Source organism: Pleurodeles waltl, chromosome 6, assembly GCF_031143425.1.
Source record: "Pleurodeles waltl isolate 20211129_DDA chromosome 6, aPleWal1.hap1.20221129, whole genome shotgun sequence".
NCBI classification, from domain to species: Eukaryota; Metazoa; Chordata; class Amphibia; order Caudata; family Salamandridae; genus Pleurodeles; species Pleurodeles waltl.
The window spans coordinates 249,757,518-249,776,492 of NC_090445.1; the positions used below are offsets into that span (position 1 = coordinate 249,757,518).

At 42.8% G+C, this 18,975-nt stretch overlaps 1 protein-coding gene across 4 annotated transcripts in view; it reads left to right on the plus strand.

Moving 5' to 3' along the window:
- Positions 1-890: 890 nt before the first annotated feature.
- Positions 891-18,975, plus strand: part of MAPT (microtubule associated protein tau) — a 755,319-nt gene continuing 737,234 nt past the window's right edge. For all 4 annotated transcript variants that reach the window (XM_069238040.1, XM_069238043.1, XM_069238041.1 and 1 more), the window contains exon 1: positions 891-1,178. The gene's annotated coding sequence lies outside the window, so the exon portion shown is untranslated. The remainder of the gene's footprint in view (positions 1,179-18,975) is intronic.

Genomic DNA, 18,975 nt, shown 5'->3' on the forward strand with positions numbered 1-18,975 from the left:
CAAAAGTGGACCAAGTATTTCTGAACTGCAATTTACTCTGCACTACCTTAAAATTAAACAATTCTAACATTTTTTACACCTACTCGTAGTTTTCACTAAATGATTCAATCATTTTAAAGTGAAAACAATACAATCTTGAGCTAATTTGCTTCTCTAGATCTTGCACATTAAAGTTGTTTTCTGTGTCCTTCAAACTTACATGTATCTGCAATAAATTAGATACTTTGTACCAGCCTGCAGTCTGCACGAGTACTGTTGCAGGCAGTTAAAACATTTCATGATTATCACGGTAAATAAAAATGTTCACGAGGAAGAAAGCTTTGTTAATTTGGACTTTGGCTTTGCCTACAAATACAAGTTCAGTCATGTAGCAAGATAGCAACCAATGTTAGCCATTTTATAATGCAGGTTTGTAGGCTATGGTTAATCTAAACGTGAATAATAACAGTTAATAATGTATGTGTTTCCGTGTAAAAGGCCATTTAATACGAAAAATGTAATGTGAAAAAAATCTTCATTATCAACATATTTGACACAGTGAACACATTGGTCACTTAAACTATAAACAAAGACCCTAACCATCCATGTGTTTGGGAGAACTGTAAAGATTTCAAAAGGCTATGCCAAGTATAAATGGCATAAATGAGTCAGCGTATATTTTTAATCAGCTCAGTCGCGGTAACTAAAAGTGGCGGTCAACTTTAGCACTATATAATTCTGTTCCTTTTCGGTGCGAGGGAATATATTCTAGGACGTAAGGGAGACAGCACTGCCATGAGTGACTTAATAGGAGAAGCGTGCCAGAGTCCCTCTGTCAGACTGAGGTGCGGGCGGAGAGGCGAGGGGCGCGCGCACTTGTCTCTGGAAGCCTCTGTCGGGGTGGAGCGCGCGTACATCCCGGGTGACTCGAGTGGGAAAGGAGGGCGGCGCGCACAGAGCTGTTGCAGACCACGCCGACGCTTCTTGAACGAGCCAGCGGCGCGCGCGAGCCGGGCGCATCTCTTTCATTCGGGCGCTCTTCCCGGCCGCGCGCCTGCCCCGCCCCCACCTTGGCCCGAGACGCCGCGCGCCGCTGTCACTTCCAGCACCAGCAGACAGTCAGCAGCGCGGTCTGTCAAGAGCGACTCTTCGCACACCCACCCCTCGGCAGCAGCAGGCCCCTCAGTGTCCGGTGGCAGGTAAGGGAGTCAGAGGGTCGGTCCCTCCTTGGGAAACCCGAAGAGGAGACTAATAAGCAAATAAGGTACCCGCAGCTCCGTCGGTCGTACCATGGACAGGGCCAGCGAGAAAGCGGCTGATTGAGAAGCCGGCGCCTGTCAGTGCCAACCCGCACGCCGCTCTCCTTTATTCCAGGCAGTGTTAGGGACAGTCCCGTGGCTCTCACGCCAACGGGTGCGGTAGGACCTGATAGTGGCTGGGTCCCTGCCGTGCCCACACAAGGGCGGGGGAGTTGCCACTCTTGAGGTGCCCCTGTCGTTGGTGATCCCCTCCCCAGTGGTAGAGAAAGAAGCAAACATGATACCACATACATCTGTAGAAAATAGCGCCCCGTGAGCATGAAGAGTGCGTGTGACAGGGAGGGGCACCTATGGTGTCGGGGGTGGGGGTGTTGTATTCATTGGGGGTGAGGCGCACAGCCGCGATCCTCTCATTTTGTGGGGGAGGCACCTGCCTCGGTAGGGACTTTGTTTGCAGGGCGGAGGCAGTCGGTAAGGAGGTGTGAGATGGACCCCGGTATGGGGGCGGGGTGGTGTCTGTGCGAGGGAAGGGAATTCGTGTGATGGCTCCTGCTTATTAAGGGCTCTTTTCAGAAACTGCGGGTGTAGGGGGAGCAGGGTTATCTGGGTATGGGTCCTGGGTGGATCTGTGTGTATATGGAGGGCGTAAAGGGGGACATAGGAATCCCTGGCCTGTGTGGTTCCTGCCCCCACCCCTTGCCGCAGTGCCTCTATCGAGCTTTGCAAATGGTCCATTCTGCGTTCTGCACATGCTTCAGAACGCAGATCAGACCGAGGCACCGTGTCTCGTTCTTTTATACATTATGTATACCTGTGCCGGTGGCAGCAGTCGTGGGGAATATATTCAGTGCAGGTGTTTGGGGAGGGGGTCGTTCCATTGTTCGTCGCCTTCTGGGCTTCAAGATCAGGGTGGTGCCTCCCTTTCTATTGTGCTACATTGGCAGCCATAGGAGGGGCGAGGGAGCTGCTTTATATTCTACCATTCCCGATGTTTTATTTATTTGCGTGTAACACATAGCAGTGTAGCCTCAATTATACGAGCGGGATCTCCAAAGAGGCGATGGTGAGTCATAATGTTTGGAGGAAGGCGCTCCAACCAGAGGTGTAATCTTGGTGAACGTGAGAACACTTTATTGTGTAGCTTTTGTAAGGGATGTTCTGTTGGTGATCGTATCCAGAGTATATATTGACTCCAGCGTTGACATCTCAAGGGAGAAGGACTCTTGCAGCCTACTGGAGACCAAGAGACTAGGGTGGCCGGTGACACTTGTTGGGCTGATGCTGGAGAGTCTTTCTTGTCAGCAATGAGACCTCAGAAGAGCAGGGCTGGTGACCATGAACCTAGAAGGGCTCCATGATGGATGTTTAGTGGTGTTCAGTGCTTTCCGCTGGTGAAGAGGGTAGTCATGGAGTACTTCATTGACACTGCACCCCTCCCGCGGAAACACCCTCTTTCTCAATCAGTCCATCGCCTTCTCAGAAGGAGGTTATCAGGAGCCAGCATCTCATCTCCCTTTCTTTTCCCGTGTGTGTGGCATTCAATAGCCATAGCCGTCCAATTTTTTGGGACCACTCCAAATACACATTTCTGCAATCCGATGGGGCAGATTTCCCAGCCCACGGCCATATTGTGTGACTGATAGCACCGAAGGCGCCTCCTGAGCATTCTCCTTTTATCTTATTGGAGTGGTTTCTGGATTTGAAAGGGAGAGACCAGAAGGCAGTGCGTTTTTTGTTTTAGATTCGGGTCTGTGTAGCAGTGCACCACTCGCCAATCTCACTGCAATTTGCAACTGTCCATTATGTGTATTGTCTGTCTGCCGGTGCAGTTATGTGTGCTGCATTTTTTTTTATCTTGCAGGGTAGGCGGGGACATCTACTGTGCATAGAAGGGATTTAAGTAAACGGATTGGCGTTTTGACCTATTTTTGTCGTTGTGTGGACTAGCTAATGGCGGAGACGAGCATGGTGTTGAATTTTGGATACTGCAGAATGTGTGGACAGACTGAGGAATAAGAAGGCAGAGAGGGAGAGAGAGACAGTGGGAGAATGCATGTGTTTCTCGTTTTACACCAGATTCCTTATTTAGTTCAACACAATGCAGGGAATCTTTGCCAAGAAAGAAAATAAACACAGAAATGACGATTGTTATGAACATTATCACAAATGTGTAACTTGGAAGTTTCATGTGCGGTCGTGAAATCGTTGTTTTTGTGCACGTGTGTCCTTCTTTTCTAACATGATCCTTTGTCAGGTTACAATATGAGCGCGTGGTTCTAAATGATAGGCTAGACACTCGAGAGCAGTCGTCTCAATAACCCATTGCTGTAGAATTCTGTCATTTGTATTTGCTTTCGTATCGTATCTGTGCTCGCACTCAGAACTGTTTAAACATTTTCAATGTGTCTTTTCATAATCAAACCGTGGGCGTGCCCCTGTATTGTGCAGTTACACTGGCACGGGCATTTGGCATTTGATGCCGTGCATACCTCTTTGTCTAATGATGTTCATGTTCCTAGCTTTGTACAATGCCATATGTAAACAATTACATCTATTGATCTTGGTGTAGTTTAGGTTTCCAACAATTTCCTCTTTTCTTGCCCCCTTTTATTTGTTCCCTGCGCTCCACTGAAATACACCAGAGGATAAAGCCCGTTCAACTCTCTGCTAATGCAGGTTGCACATTAAATGTTTTAATTCTTGCTACGAAAAAGAAAAGGCTCTTGCACATTAATTTACACACTAGTCTATAGTGCTATAGTTCCTAAAGAAAACAAACAGGCACATGCTTTACTCTCCAAAGAGACAGAAGAACAGACTCATTGTTCTGCCCCATTCAGAATATGGCCAGGCTTATAGGATCCCATGTGCTATGACCTTCTGAACTACACTTTCCTCTTTACTTGATCACTGGTATTTGAAACATAGTGTTTATTACATCTAAATGTATGTTTCCGTCATTGACGTAAAAATGCTGAAGCATAGGGTACAGTTGATCGATTCATAGGCATAAGATGCTCTTGTTTTTTTCACTGTGAACCAGTCTGCAGACAGCTGTAGGTGTAAAGATATGAACTCCCAGCAGCAATTGGTAAATGGGTGAAGTTTCCATCTGTGAAAGTACTACTTAATGAAGCAATCAAGGTCTCCCAGATTTTGAAAACTAAAAAAAACCACTGCCTTCAAACGTTTGTGCATACTGCGATAGTCCATGTGCATGTGCCCCTTAAAAGGAGGGATGGTGCAAGTTAGGCTTCCAGTGAAAAGATCGCTAATTTTGGATGTTTCTGAGAAAGTGTAATTTGACTTGTTTTAATTGGTAATCCTGCCCAATGGAATTCTTTACTCCCATAGTTATTTTGTACAATTGTGTTTGCACCAGAGACCGCAACTATACAACATATATTGATTTTAGTGAAGTTTTACTGTTTGATTTGTTAATTTTACATTTGTAGGCCGGTTAATCAGAGCACTGTGGTGGACTTGCATTAGTAGGTTTAAGGTTAATGGTAGGATTGAGGGCTTTTTTGAGCACGTAATTTTGCAAAAACATGTTATAATCAGTCTCAAATGTTTGCATGTCATTTATGTATATGTAATTTTCTGCGTTGTGTAAAGTCCACAACTGAATTTTAGGCATTGCAGTACTCCTCGATGTGTAGTATTGTCGTAGATTTCTTTTCTGAATCCATAAAAAATACAAATCTGCTCCAAACGTAGGAGTAACTTTTGTGAAGTAAATATCCGACTTTTCTACTTTGACCTTTGTTACCTGGGTCTAACATAGTTTTCATTGGTAATTCTCTGTCACTTATTCTGTCATGCACCACAACCCCAGTTTCGTAAACTCCTTAACATATACCCACTTTCTAAGCACCTTTATGATATCTTCTTAACTGAAATGCTCCTTTCAGACCCAACCCGGAAGCATCAACTAGTAAGCAATATTTCAGAGAAAATGTTGTAAAATAGCTAAACAGATGTAACCACTTTTAACTAAGACACTGTATTAAATCATTTTATAGGAGTAAGAAAGTATAAGCTGCCCGTTATCCTGTGCCATTCACTCTTAGGCACATCACCAGCACAGCACACTTTCATCTCAATCAGTAGCACACATATTTTACACTGCCACTTTGTTATCAATGTTTCTGGCTCCATCTTGATACCTTACTCAAGTACTAAAAAGTATTTTTTTTTTGCTTCTTACTGGTGTCATATTGCTGGCAATCATACTTGATGTTTGGGTCAAACTAATTGCATTAACTGATTTCCGAATGGAACATGTTTATACCAAGCCAAATATCCTATTCAAATTGTTGACAACTGCAGGAATTTGCTTATTTGCACTGACTTTTTTGTTCTCTCAGAATAACAATCTTAGAGTTGACTGGCCAAACCATGATTTTACCTGTTTGCCCACTGCTTGTAGACCTGCTACTATCCCCCAAACCTATTATCATTTAAACACTTTTTTACCAAACATACTAGCTATTTACTATTTCAATTTTAACAATTTCAGTTAGTCTATTTCGTGACAGTTTTCTAACCCGTGAGGCTCAAATATACTTCACCTAGAACTGACCTCGTCTGCACTTATGTATTGTCTATCTTTCATCACACATAAAAAAATATTAGAAATCTAACAGCCCTACAAGTCAGACCGAATTCAGAGTAACGTCTTTGTACATTAAATTGATACTGTTGGGAACACGCATAATTTTTCATGAGGTAGTGTCTAAGTGAATCAAAACATTCCACAATGCTCAGTTATGAAGGTGCTGGGCACCGAAACCTAATTTTGGTGGGTAGCAGTAAACACATTTGCAAGGAGCAGGCGAGGTTTTAAATTTGATTCATGTGGTCAATAGGAAATAGCATAAGACCTTCTTCATGTTACTAATGCCAGATTATATTGCCTGACCCTTATAAGTAGCCTACCACACATTTTAGCTTTTTGTAAAAAAAACAACAAAAAAAAGCAGCCCCCCCCCATGCCAATGCAGTTGACATAATAAATGCACAAGTTGATCAAGGCACAAACTGAGAGATGGGCATGCTTCAGAATCAAATTTTAGCAGCTGCACGAGGAAAAGCAGTACAGAAAATCTGCTTAAACCGCTGCTAATTCCTTATTCTTTAGACAAAAAGTGATATATTATCAAATAACTAGGTTTTAACTTTCCAAGTATGGGTTGCAGGGATCCCAAAAAGCAAGGAGTGTCCTGTGGATATGGAGCTTGTCAAGCAAACTTAGAGATTAAAAAAATCTAATCGTGACATCTTGCCTGCTTTGAACATCAGCCAGTTGTCTTTTGCCCACCACTCAATGCACCACAGTCAGGCTGTCAGGATCAGTAACTGATTTAGACCTCTAGAGATGATCATGAAGTTGTATGTTGCAAGAAAAGGGACCAAACTGTATGTCTAGCTTCAATGTACCCGAAAATATTTAAAGTAGCTGTGCTTATGTTGTCTATATAACCGTAACTGTGTACCTTGTGCCCTGCATATAATGCTGAGCATTTACATTTGAATTTGAATTTAAGGTGCACCCAACTCCTTAAAAGCTGGTTAGTTATATTGTAACAACATCCCAAGTCTCCCACGGGGGCATATTTATGATCCTGGATGAGGTATATAATGTTTTTAAACCTTGCTGTATTGGTACATGTCTTCTTATAGCTCTAGAATGCAAGGAATTATGTTGTAAGGGCCTACGGCTGCTTTACAGTAAATGTTAAAATAGAAAATAGTTTACAACAATCACTATATGTATTAATGAATGTGATTCTAAGATGCTATTATTCAGTGACATTTTGTTGGTGTAGCATTGATTTATCAGGCCATATCTTCTTTAGTATAGAGCTGACATCTTGACAAAGACAGTAGGCATGACAATCAATGAGAAAACAACAGTATCTTGTGTATAGCCTAGGTGGATGTCGGTATTGTGGTTTTAGGGTTAATGGCTTGCAGGAGGTAGGGCACATGGCCTGATCCCAAGCCAAACCCACAAGTCAGACCCTGTGTCCTACCTCTGCTATTCAGTACTCCTCACAGGTTAGGCACAGGTTCGGCCTGCGCTCAAACCTCACTGGGTTTGGTGGCAATGATGGATTAGACGCGGACCCTGCAGCAAACCTGCACAGTACACAGCCAAAGGCATTGCACAGCGAGGGTAGAAAATGAAGTATATCCTAAAAAAAGCAAGGAAATTCACTGGAAAAACACAGGTAAAAAAAGTGAGTTATGGTTCTGACTCAAGTGACCAAAACCACTGAAATTTTCCAGTTATGGGTAGCAGCGCACACAGAACATGAAATAACCCACAGCATCAGCAATTCACAAAACATCTATTTACCAATAACACAAAAACGTATAAAAGAAGAGCATCGTTGCAGATGGCGTGAGTCTATCTATCTATCTATCTATCTATCTATCTATCTATCTATCTATCTATCTATCTATCTATCTATCTATCTGTCTAATTATCTATCTATTTACTTGCCTATATCTGTGGCACCGCTTGATGAATCCTCACGAAACATACCAAAAAACTTTGCCAGTACCACCAGCTGCTGCTTGGAAAGTTTCAGGGTGATCCGTCAAGGGAGGGCAGAGAAATAAATAGGGGTCTCAAAACACGTTTTCCCCATTCATTTTTCCTTTGGGATTTTGAACAGCGATAGCGCAAAAACCACTGGGTGAAATTACACCAAATTTGGCAGGAAGGTAGGTCCTGGTCCAGAAAGGGTGCTTTTTTTGTTTTGGTGTATTTCCGTTCAGTAGCTTTTGAGAAATTAAGGGGAAAACAAATCTATATATCTAGGGATGCGAAGGATTTGCGACCCCTAATGATCCCGTGCTGAGATCTGATTGGCTGATAACACTTCAACAACAGAAGCTGTTGAAGTGTTGACAGCCACCCTGGGACTCACCTTCAGCCGAGTCCTAAAATAAAAGTAAAAAAAACAAAACAAAAGGGGCCAGGATATGAACACCCTGGCCCCTAAGCTCTGATGGTGGGGTCCCAAAGGGCTAAAAGGCGTTTTTTGTACGTGGTGGATCTGCTCGTAATTTTTTTTAAAAATGGTGCACAGTGTCCCGCACTTCGTTAGCTGCAGCTTCAGCAGCTCCATGCTTGCTGAAGCATTGGCACTGCGGGGGAAGCCTTAAGAGTGCCCGCAGTACCAGGTAGCCCATAAGGGTATTGTATTAAAAAATAATTTAAAAAGTAGGGACCGTGGGGGTGAGCCCTTGAGGACTCCCTTGCGGTCCCACATACATAGCCCGTAAAGGGTTTTATAATAAACATTTCAATAAAAAAAGAAATTGAAAAGAAGGGACCATGGGAGAGCCCTTGAGGAACCCCACCACCCCCGGTCCCTACACTTTTTTAAATACAAAGCCCACAAAGGGATAAAAAAAAGGAACCCCCCATATCTCAGTGTGAAGATCGCAGACCTTCACACTGAGCTGTTGGGGTTCGAGTACAGCTAGACTCATTTCTTTTTTTTTTTGTAATTAAAAAAAAATTATACTTTTTTAAATACATTAAATACATGTTTTTGTTAAATCCAACAAAAATATCTAATTCTATGTATATGAGCCTAAAGAAATTCTCTCTCTTTCTCTCTCTCTTTTTTGCTCTCTTTCAGTCTCTCTTTCAATCAATGTCTCTCAATCACACACTCAGACACTTACGCATCTACTCACAGGCCTACTCAGACACTCACGCACCCACTCACAGACCCACTCAGACACTCATGCACCCACTGACAGACCCCCTGACACCTTCATGCAGCCACTCACAGATCCGTGCACAGACTGATACACCCACTAGAACATTGAGGTATGCACTCACACCCACACAGACAATCTGACAGCCACTCTTACCCCCAGATACATCCTCTCACACCTATTCTCACACCCAGAGAAGCTGCGGCTAACTCCAGGCGCACACGGCGAAAGAGATGTACACAATGTGGGTTTGGGTGGTTGGGGGGGTTGGCCTCAGGGTTTGGCTGCAGGCCAGGCCCTGTGGCCAGCCTCCGCCAGCTGCGCACGGCGGTGGTTGGATTAACGTACAGTAATTCAAATTACTATATATTAAAAAAACATAGAAATTCACTGAAAAAAAACCAAACGTTACAGGGACGTTAAAGTTAGGAAATAGAATTTAAAAAACCTTAGAAATTCGCTGAAAAAAACGAAGGTTACATTGACGTGTAGTTAGGAATTAGAATTTAAAAAAACTAAGAAATTCACTGAAAAAACCAAAGGTTACATGGACGTTATATTTGCGTTCTGAATTTACTCATGCAAAACCATAGAAATTCAGCAATTATGGTCACCTGAGCTAACTATAACTTACGCTCCTGTAATGCACTGTTCATAACCTCACATATTACATCACTCAGGACATGGTCAGTGACATCACTGATGACAGACAAAGGTATTTTTTGGTGGTAGCTAATGTATTCTTTGTATTTTGTTGAAGGCCCATTAGTTCGCTCAACAATGTAGTCTTACAAAAACATGGCAAAGCCAAAGGGCTTGTTTCTAACGTAGCATAGAGGCACTTTTCTCAAAGTCTTTGTAACATTATCCTTATAGGTATGATACATAATGTATACTGGGTCGGCAGTTTTCCAAAGCGCTGATGAAGGAGGTCGACTCACTGCTGAAGTGGCAGGCCACCTGCCCAGCTTAAAAAATAGTTGTTTAATGTAGATTTAAAATGGGGTTGTATGCCACTGTTTTTGCATGGTCTGGTATTCCGTCAGCATAGTCTATATCTGTGAGAACAAAAGTCCTTAATGCTGAAAGTCCGTTAAGACTGGTAACATGTACAGCTTTGGTGTGTGCTTGGAAAGGCCCATGCCATTGCTCACACGTGCCCTGAATTTGGATTCTAAAGAAATGCAACCTTTATAGTTTGGCAATGTATAATATCCAGTGAAATGCCTGTTGGCTCCAAGTTCAGTTATGACATCAGTTGAAGTTGTTTCCTGCCTTTTAATTTTGATGTTTATATTCAGTGTCAGATGTTTCTCCATTATCTTTGCGGTTGTGGCCAAATTTTGAGAGCTTCAAGTCCAGCCCAGAAATTCCAATTGTGGTTGACTTCCTATCATGGTTGACCTTTTACATTTTACCTGGGCAGAGAAACCTTACAGGAACATTGCCATGCATAATTTACAACTTTACCACAATGTACACATAGATTATCATGTCACAGTCATTTCTTCATTTGTGTTTTTAATGGTGCCTATGTTTGGGATAAGGTTTGGGATAAGGATCACATGGTATCTATCTAGAAGTATCAGAAAAAGGTTTCTCAAAGCAGGAATCACATTATATATATTTATTCTTCTGTTGTTAGTGCATTTCGCTAAGATACTGCTCCTCCTACCGAACATAGGTGGTCATTATGAACACGGCGGTAACAACCGCCGTGTTTATGCTGGCGGTCAAAACACTGACCGCCAGTGACCCCGAAACCCCGCCGGCCAAATTATGAAAATTTCTGTGGGCCGGCGGGCGGAAACATTGTTTCCACCCACCGGCTCACAGAAAGGCCTGGCCAGGACATTGCCGCCGTCAATGCCTCTGCGCGGCAGTTGCAGTTGCACCAGTCACGCAGGTCACTGCCCGGACCCGTGCAACGGGGCACTGCACCGGGGCCCCTGCACTGCCCATGCAAAGTGCATGGGCAGTGCAGGGTCCCCCAGGGGTGCCCTGGTGGAAATGGGAACATTATCTGCAGGGTAGCACAGCTACCCTGGCGGATAGTGTTTCCACTCACCGGCAGGCTGCCTGACGGCAGAAGCCTGGCGGTGAGTGAGGACCGCCGATGGCAGCCCTCACCCTGTTCAGAATGTGGCAGGTTGGCCCACCATGCCGGCTGGCGGTTTCAGCCGCCAATGCCGGCATGGCGGGTCAACCCGCCATGTTGGTAATGCGGGCCATAGTCTGACATAACGTTATAGACTGAAGGATGGGGAAGAGCAGTGGTTGAAGTGTCAATTGGTTTGCTCTTAAAGCCAGAAGAGAACATGGGTACCAAGAAATTTCTGCTTTCATTCAACTAAATTGAGCGAACAGAACAAAACAGTTTTTATTCCCTGTTCTAATTCAAAGAGTTTTAATGCAGTATCCTAATGATGATTATCATCAAATATACACGATAGTTCTGCAGATACTATTAATTGTGTGCAGGGGTGGTTTTCAGGTTAATTATTATCTTAAGTAGCTGCATCTGCCTTCAAATAAGAGAGAGAGTGTGAGAGAGACAAATGAAGCCTTAGAAATGGCATTTGTGTACAGACAACCAGCAGCATAAAATACACATAAAGCTGTTTAAGGAAGGTAGGAAACATACTGGCATCTCCATGGAATTGTTCTTGTTTACTGCCAAGAGCAAAGTATTAGTAGTTATTCAAGAAAGTACCTTTGGAGGAACTCTGATGCCAATATAGCAGATCCAGAATCAGTCCTGTGCATTGGTGATGGTTTATTTGAGTTGTAAGTTGTCCAGTTTAACCCATCAGAAAAGCATAGAACTCTGCACCCGCAAATCTAAAGTTCATGTTGCCTTTGTCATCGGTGTCATTTGGTCAGCCATTGGACTTATCTTGCTTAGTCAGACCTAATACAAGGGATTTAAAAACTGTAAGGTTTGTCATCCACCAAAGCAGACCTGCTTCTGTCTGACAAAAGCTACTGCCAGATGAACTGAAGGCCAGTATATTCATTATTCCAAAGGAGGGAAGAAGGTTTATAAGAAAAAACAAAACAGGTTACTTCAGTAATATTAATACAGTGGCATGCAAATAGAGAAGTCACTAATCATTTTCTGTTGGATTTAGTGATAGAATTGTGAGTGGACAGGTGAGGAAAGGTAGGTATTATTGAGTTTTGAGTAAGGACATCCTTGCCCCTTTTGCCTCTGCAGACCCCTACCACAGACAGTGATTGAGTTCTTCAATTTTAGAGTTTCCATCTAAAAATAGTATAAAGTCTTTCAGTGGATACTAGAGTTCAGGTCAAATCAGTTCATCAATTCTAACTATACTGTTTTAAGTGGTATGATGTCAAATCAAAGAGCGCTGGTTTGCCCATGTGAAGAGAAAAGGTGAATGCTTTGGATTTCCTTCCCCAAATGTCAAGTTGGTGTATCTTGTGTTCCGAATCTCTTAGTAGGAACCAGAGAACAAAGGAAGTTCAAGAGTAGAGCCTCTGATTCAAACCTTGATGAGATTGTTGCTCTGACGATGAAGTGTTGAAGTACTTCCACCACAGACTGCTGCTGGTTGAGCCCAGTTCAAACCAAGTGCAAAAATGGCTTAAGGAGCTGGGACACAGGTGGTAATGAGTGACTATGTCTAATTGAGTGCAGATAGCATGCAGAATTCAGAAGTAGATTGTTCATTCAGTTGCTGGTGCCTGAAGCTTGGCACCTCTAAATCTACCCCCCGTAAGCAGCAGCCACTTCTCTTGCAGTCTTATCTCAGTCTCAAATTGCTGAGACTTCTCAGGTCAAGGTTTAAGAGTAAACAAGATTCCTTCCCTCTTTTCAGCTGCTCACAATCCAGGTGTTTTGGCATAGGTTTCTCCAGCTGGTTGAACGTTTTCTGCAGAAACGGTCCAATAGCTTTGTGGGTACTAGCAGAACACCAAGACCAGGTTTGTCATTAGTGGAGGTACCAGACCAATCTGAACAAAGCTCCCACACAACTCTACACATCCAACTTTTAACTTTAGAGCAGGTTGACATGTTTCTTTCTCTGGGAAGATGCCTTCTTCCAGAATGTGTTTCCCATCGGCTTTCACATTAAAAACCAACATGATGTGATCCCAGTGCAAACATGAGGACTTCATCTCTCCCTTTCAGATCAACCAGCCGGCCCCACTCCAGCCCCCTACACTATAGAAGAAAATCACCACTCTTATTAGCTCTAAGCTTGACATTTGCTCACCCAGGCAGAACCATATTTTATCCAATTTGTGTTGTCCCCCAAAAAGGCAGAGGTGTTGCGGATTCTTGAGCAAGAGTGAGAGTGGTTAAGGAGTCTCTAACTAGCATTGAACAGAAATTATTTGGTTTTGACGGCATTTATAAACCATATTAAAAGAACCATCAAATAGATTTTACCAAGGGATATGTCAACAGCTTGCAGTCAAGATTAACACAACACGCAGCTCCATATTTTGTTTTAAAGTAATTGAAGCAATTTTCTCTTTGGTATAATTTCATAGCTATACTCTCAGTTCGTGGGAAGGGATCCTGCCTGCATACAAATAGTTGAAGTCCAACAGTATCAGTTATGAATAATTTAGAAACAGTTGCAAAATATTTCAGCAGAGCACATGTGACTTGATAGATTGAGTGGGTCACTGCCAACGCAAAAGTAAAGACAAAAAGGAAAACTGACAACCAGATGTAAAAATGTGTTACTGAATCAAGGAATTCCCCACAGAGTGGCTTTATCTTTAGCTGGAAGGGAGTCCTGCTCATTCACTAACAGTGAAAGGAAAGAATAATCCAACAACATGAAGACAGCTTCAGACATACCTAAGTCCCACAACCAATTGATGTGAAAATAGTGATTGTATTTGTCTGCGATTTATAAGGCAGAGGTTTAACTGTAAAATCCTCCATAGGATTAAAAACATATTTGAAGAGTATTTTATAACACCCTAACAAGGTTTTAAAAAAAAAATAATAATCCAGATATGACCTGTTAGAAAGCTATGTTTTTTTCCATGACTCTAGTAATCGATAATTCATTCTAGAATTTTTTACCAAGCAATTGAGAGGAAAGGGCCAAGTATTCACAAACCGCAAGAAAGAAGGCTATCCTCCATGATAAAAATATTAGGGTTCTTAAGTGGTAGGGCAAGTCCTTCTCTTTTCATTGCAGCCTTTTAGCTTTGAACACGTAGCCATTATATAGCTATCAGGTATTACATATGTAAGAATGCTGTGTCCATGGCAGAATGCAAAACCATTAAATAGATGGCACACTCCAAGGTAAAGGTGGCCTATTCTGGAAGGCACTGTGTTTGGTTTTACTATTATCAATTGGAACAACAATCAGGTGACTCTAAAAAAAATACATAAAAGGAAAAATCCAGAAGCCATATTCCTTAACCCCAGAGAGAGGGAACTTGAAAGGAAAAGAAAAAGCAGAACAGCTGCATTGCTACAACAAAAGAAATAAATATGGACAGAAAGCAAAGCTTGAACCCACCATGAAAACCAAAATGGGAAACAGTGTGATGCAACCTTCCTAAATTTCATGCTCTACAAACAACACCAGTAAAACATATTCTTGAATAATAGGGTGCATTCAAGTACCGGTCATCTTGGAACACATTTGAAAGCCTGAAACTCAGGGCAGCTGCCGCCTTAGTATTCAAAGTTAGGTAAGACTCACTTTCTGTTTCACCTTGTAATATCAAGAGGCTAGTTTCCCGTGTCCCTTGCCCTTACTCTTCATTGCAGCTGCCTGGTCTATTTTCCAGGCTCCAGGAATTCTTGGTTCTCTTCCTGGGCAGCCATGGACCTTGTTGTCATACAGAACCAAATCCCAACAACTCTAAGTGTGACTTAATCTCTACCTCCTTCCAGATAGTGTGCTCCAAGTCGTTTCCCAACAGACTCTACAGGCATGGCAGGACAACAGCTACTTTTATAGATCCTGAAAACCACCCTGCCCCAATCAAAAGGAACCAGAGCCACCGGTAGACGACTCTCACAGTTGTCTCCGAACTATGAGTCTACGGGTATGGTGAAATATGTTAGGGAGGACCTGCTCTGAGGCCACCAGCTGACACTTTACCGATGTCGTGCTGGCTCCTGTGTTCCTCAGAGCCTCCAACCTTTGGCCATTGAAGTGACCCACTGCCTACACTTGGAAGTATTTTCAAGCATATGGGCTTTTGGCATCATCTTCTTATCCCCTAGGGACACAAGGGAAACCTCTGTCTGTTCCCAAAGCTAAGTGCGACCACCTCCTCCCCAAGCGCTACACACGCCATCCCAGGTGTCTGCCCACCGGTGAAGGGCTTGGAGTGGCCATATTTGGAGCACTTAGTACATTGGGGGACAAACCTCCCTGTGGTTTATCAAAGAATCCTTTCTTCTTTGGCTCAGACTGGGACTGGTTACCACTGTGCCCTTCGGAATTATTTTGGGGGGCCTTTTGGGAACTCCTCACCTTTAACTTTTTCTCCCCCTCTTTTTTCTGGTGGCACCCTAGACCACCCTTTTGGTAGTCCCCGAAGGATTTTTGGATACTCTGGTTTTGACCCAGATGTCCGCCCCCATAGCAAGTTTCCTGGAGTAGTATGCCCTCTGCAGGATTCTCAGTTGTGCTAACCTAAAATGGGCCCTTATGGTGATTTCCCTAGGGCTCTGTTTCCCTTCTGCCCAATCATCATCCTCAATAAGCCCAATATTACCTTCCCAGTCCGTCCTAAGGTTCTGCATGGGGTCTTGAGAATTGTTGAGTAACTTCTTATAGATTATGGAGATGGCCCCAGTCGCTATGGGTTCCAAGAGGAACCTCCAATGGGGCAAACTCTGGAAACTGCTCTGCTCCCTCTCTGGCATATGGCCTTGCAATGCGTGTTTCAGTTTTAAATATCGGAAACTTTCAGAATCGCTCATACCATTCTCTTTCTTCAGATTTAAAAAAGGCAGGAGTGATCCCCCTCTCCAGATGTCCCCCAAATAGTCTATGCCAATCAACCCCAATTGCCTAAAACCCTTCAATTTCCCTACCTCGCACAAAAGACCACTGCACCAGATAGGCGTGCGGCTTGTCAACCTGTCGCCCCCAGCCAAGAAATTATCTTGCTTCCCTCCATGCTCGCACTTCTGCGTGTGTATCGGTAGCCATCTCTTGTGCCCATCACCATAAAAAAGTGCATGAAAGCCCTGATCCCTAATTACTTCTCTATCTATTTGAAATGCTGGATCCTCCATTGTCACAAAAACCCAGTTGTTGATGGTGCATAGCTGCCCTGCCTAGTAGTAAAGGTGGATATCAGGTGCTGCCAGCATGCCCTCGAACACTCCACGCTGGAGTTTAGACAGAGATATTCTGGATGTACCCCTATCCCAAAGAAGCTGGTGTATTTTGCCATTGATTTCCCTGAATGTTTCACGTGGTACCCAATGTGGCGTATTCTGTAGGAAATATAATAGCCGGGGAGGGCCATCATCTTTAATAACACTACCCTCCCCATTAAGGATACTGGTAACCTCTGCAATGCGCCACACCTCTGCGCAGGCGCTCCAAGAATTGGCCCAAGTTCTGCTCCTTAAAAGCCTCAACTGAGCGTGTAATGTGCATGCCCAGGTATTTGAATCCCATGCTTACCCCCATTGCCCTGCAACATATGGAGAGCACTGGAGCTTTCCCAGCTAGGGGGAAAGCAAGTGACTTCTCTCAATTGATTTCGTACCTCGAATAAAGCCCAGATATTTGGAACATGTAGATTAACTTATCTACCGTGCTAGCAGTTTGGTGGCATACAGTATGATGTCGTCTGCGATCAGAGAGATGTGCTCCTCCCATCCCCTCCCTGTAATTCCTGTCACCGGAGGGTCCTGACGTATCCAGGCCACTAGTGGCTTCAGTGCCAAGACAAATAGCATTGAGGAAAGGGGGCAGCCCTGTCTCGTTCCTTATTGCAAGGCAAAAGATCGGGAGGTCAATCCGTTTACCCTTGCCATTGGAGCCTGATATAAAAGCTTCACCCATGTACGAAAAGCGGGTCCGACCCCTAGTTGTGTGAGAGCTATGAATAGGTACGACCACTCAATGTTGTTGAATACCTTTCGCACGTCTAGCGACATCAGGACCGCATCCTCATGGCCTGGAATGTCTGTCATTTGCATGACCCCATATAACCATCTCAAATTGAGCCTCGTATTTCTATGTGGCACGAATCCAGACTGATCTGGATGTATCAGGGTCAAGATCAACTGTTTTAGCCTAGTCGCCAACACCTTCGCCAACACCTGGGCCTCTAAATTTTAGAGGGAAATCGGCCGATAAGAACTACAATCCTCAGGATTCCTACCCTTTTGGGGTATCACTGCAGTCGTGGCTATTATTTGGTCCTCTGAACGCAATGTAATGAGTATACACAATGCGTCAGATTGCTTTGTATGCCGGTTTTGATTTTCGTCGAAGGCACTCAGGTAAATACATGAAGACAGGGCAGCGTTATCAACAGATTCTATTATGTTTGCGAAGAGCACTAACTGTATAACGATTTTTTACATAGATACGCTTTGGAGTTATTGAACTAATGCATTGTGTATACTCATTACATTGCGTTCTTTATCACCGATTACTGACAAATAACTGCCTGTATTAGCCAGGTGAGCAATTAAGCGAGGGCAGTTTTAGTATAAAGTTTACATGTAATTTGTGAGATAATTAATGGTGTATTATTTTACATTTAGAACCGCATTGGACTATTTCGTATAAAATTTGTGATGGAAATCTCTACTAGTGGAACATTTAAATAAGGTATTATATGAGAAATTACTTCTATTGGATGATAACATGCTTTGGATCACCACATGGAGTTATCACATTGAGATTTGTTTTTGTTGTTTTGATTACTAGAAACGAATAATTAAAGTCAAGTGGTGAGTATTCATATAAATAAGAGAGACATAGCTAGAGCATTTCTTGGACTTTATTCTATGGCACCAATATTATATAGGAAGATTGGTTACTTTAGTATATTATAATTTTTAGAGGGCATGCAACATATTGGTGTAGTGAGTGACACGGAAGGGTTCTTGCTTATTACTCGGAGGTGTACATTTGGTGGTATATATCACTTTGTTTTAGTATTGCATGAGGGTAGCACAATCCCCCTTTTTCAGGTATATTTTGGATGTTTGGGGTTGGGGATGCCCCATTGGTGTTTGAACTTTGTTTTTTTTTTACCCTCTATCACTTTTCACACGATTCAAATATATTTCCATTATGAAAATGCCTTATCAGACTTAACCAGAGCCTTTGTATGCTTGTAGTTTCTTTTTCTTCCCTTTTTTGAATTTCCAAGTTGGAGCATTTTGGTTTATTTAGCTTTCTAGTGTTCTAAACTCTTTAATTTTATACGTTTTAATTTGTTTAAAAACATCTTTTCAGCCCTGAAGAAGTCGTTTGGGATGAGAGAAAACACTGTCCCGAGACGAAACACGTGTTGGCTTGAATTCTAAAAAAAACATCATGTATTATAATGAATTGTTTGTTATAAATTGACTTGAATTGAAAAAACTTGACGGACGAGTTACAATGAATGTTTAAATCGATTATTAAAAATTGTAATCATACCTATAATTTGTGTTGAGGTATGAATGATATAATCATGATACAGTAGTTGTTTTGAATTAATATATCATTTATGAACAACAATGAATGTTTTTGATTTTTGATTGGTTAAACCGAAACTTTCTTAAATGATTTTTCTGTGGAGAAGTGATTCTATTAAGATTGGATTCCAATTAATTGTTGTATGAGAGGTACCGCACATTGGTGTGATAAGGTTGGAGGTTCCTTTTGTTTGGAACCTTTTTGAGGGTTGGGTGATTACCCTCGTGCAGGCATCCTCTTCTCTTGAGATCTTTGGTCTATTTGAATCCTGAGAGCCTTGGTAATCCTAGTATTTCACCCCATTAGTAAGTCCAAAGTCTGGG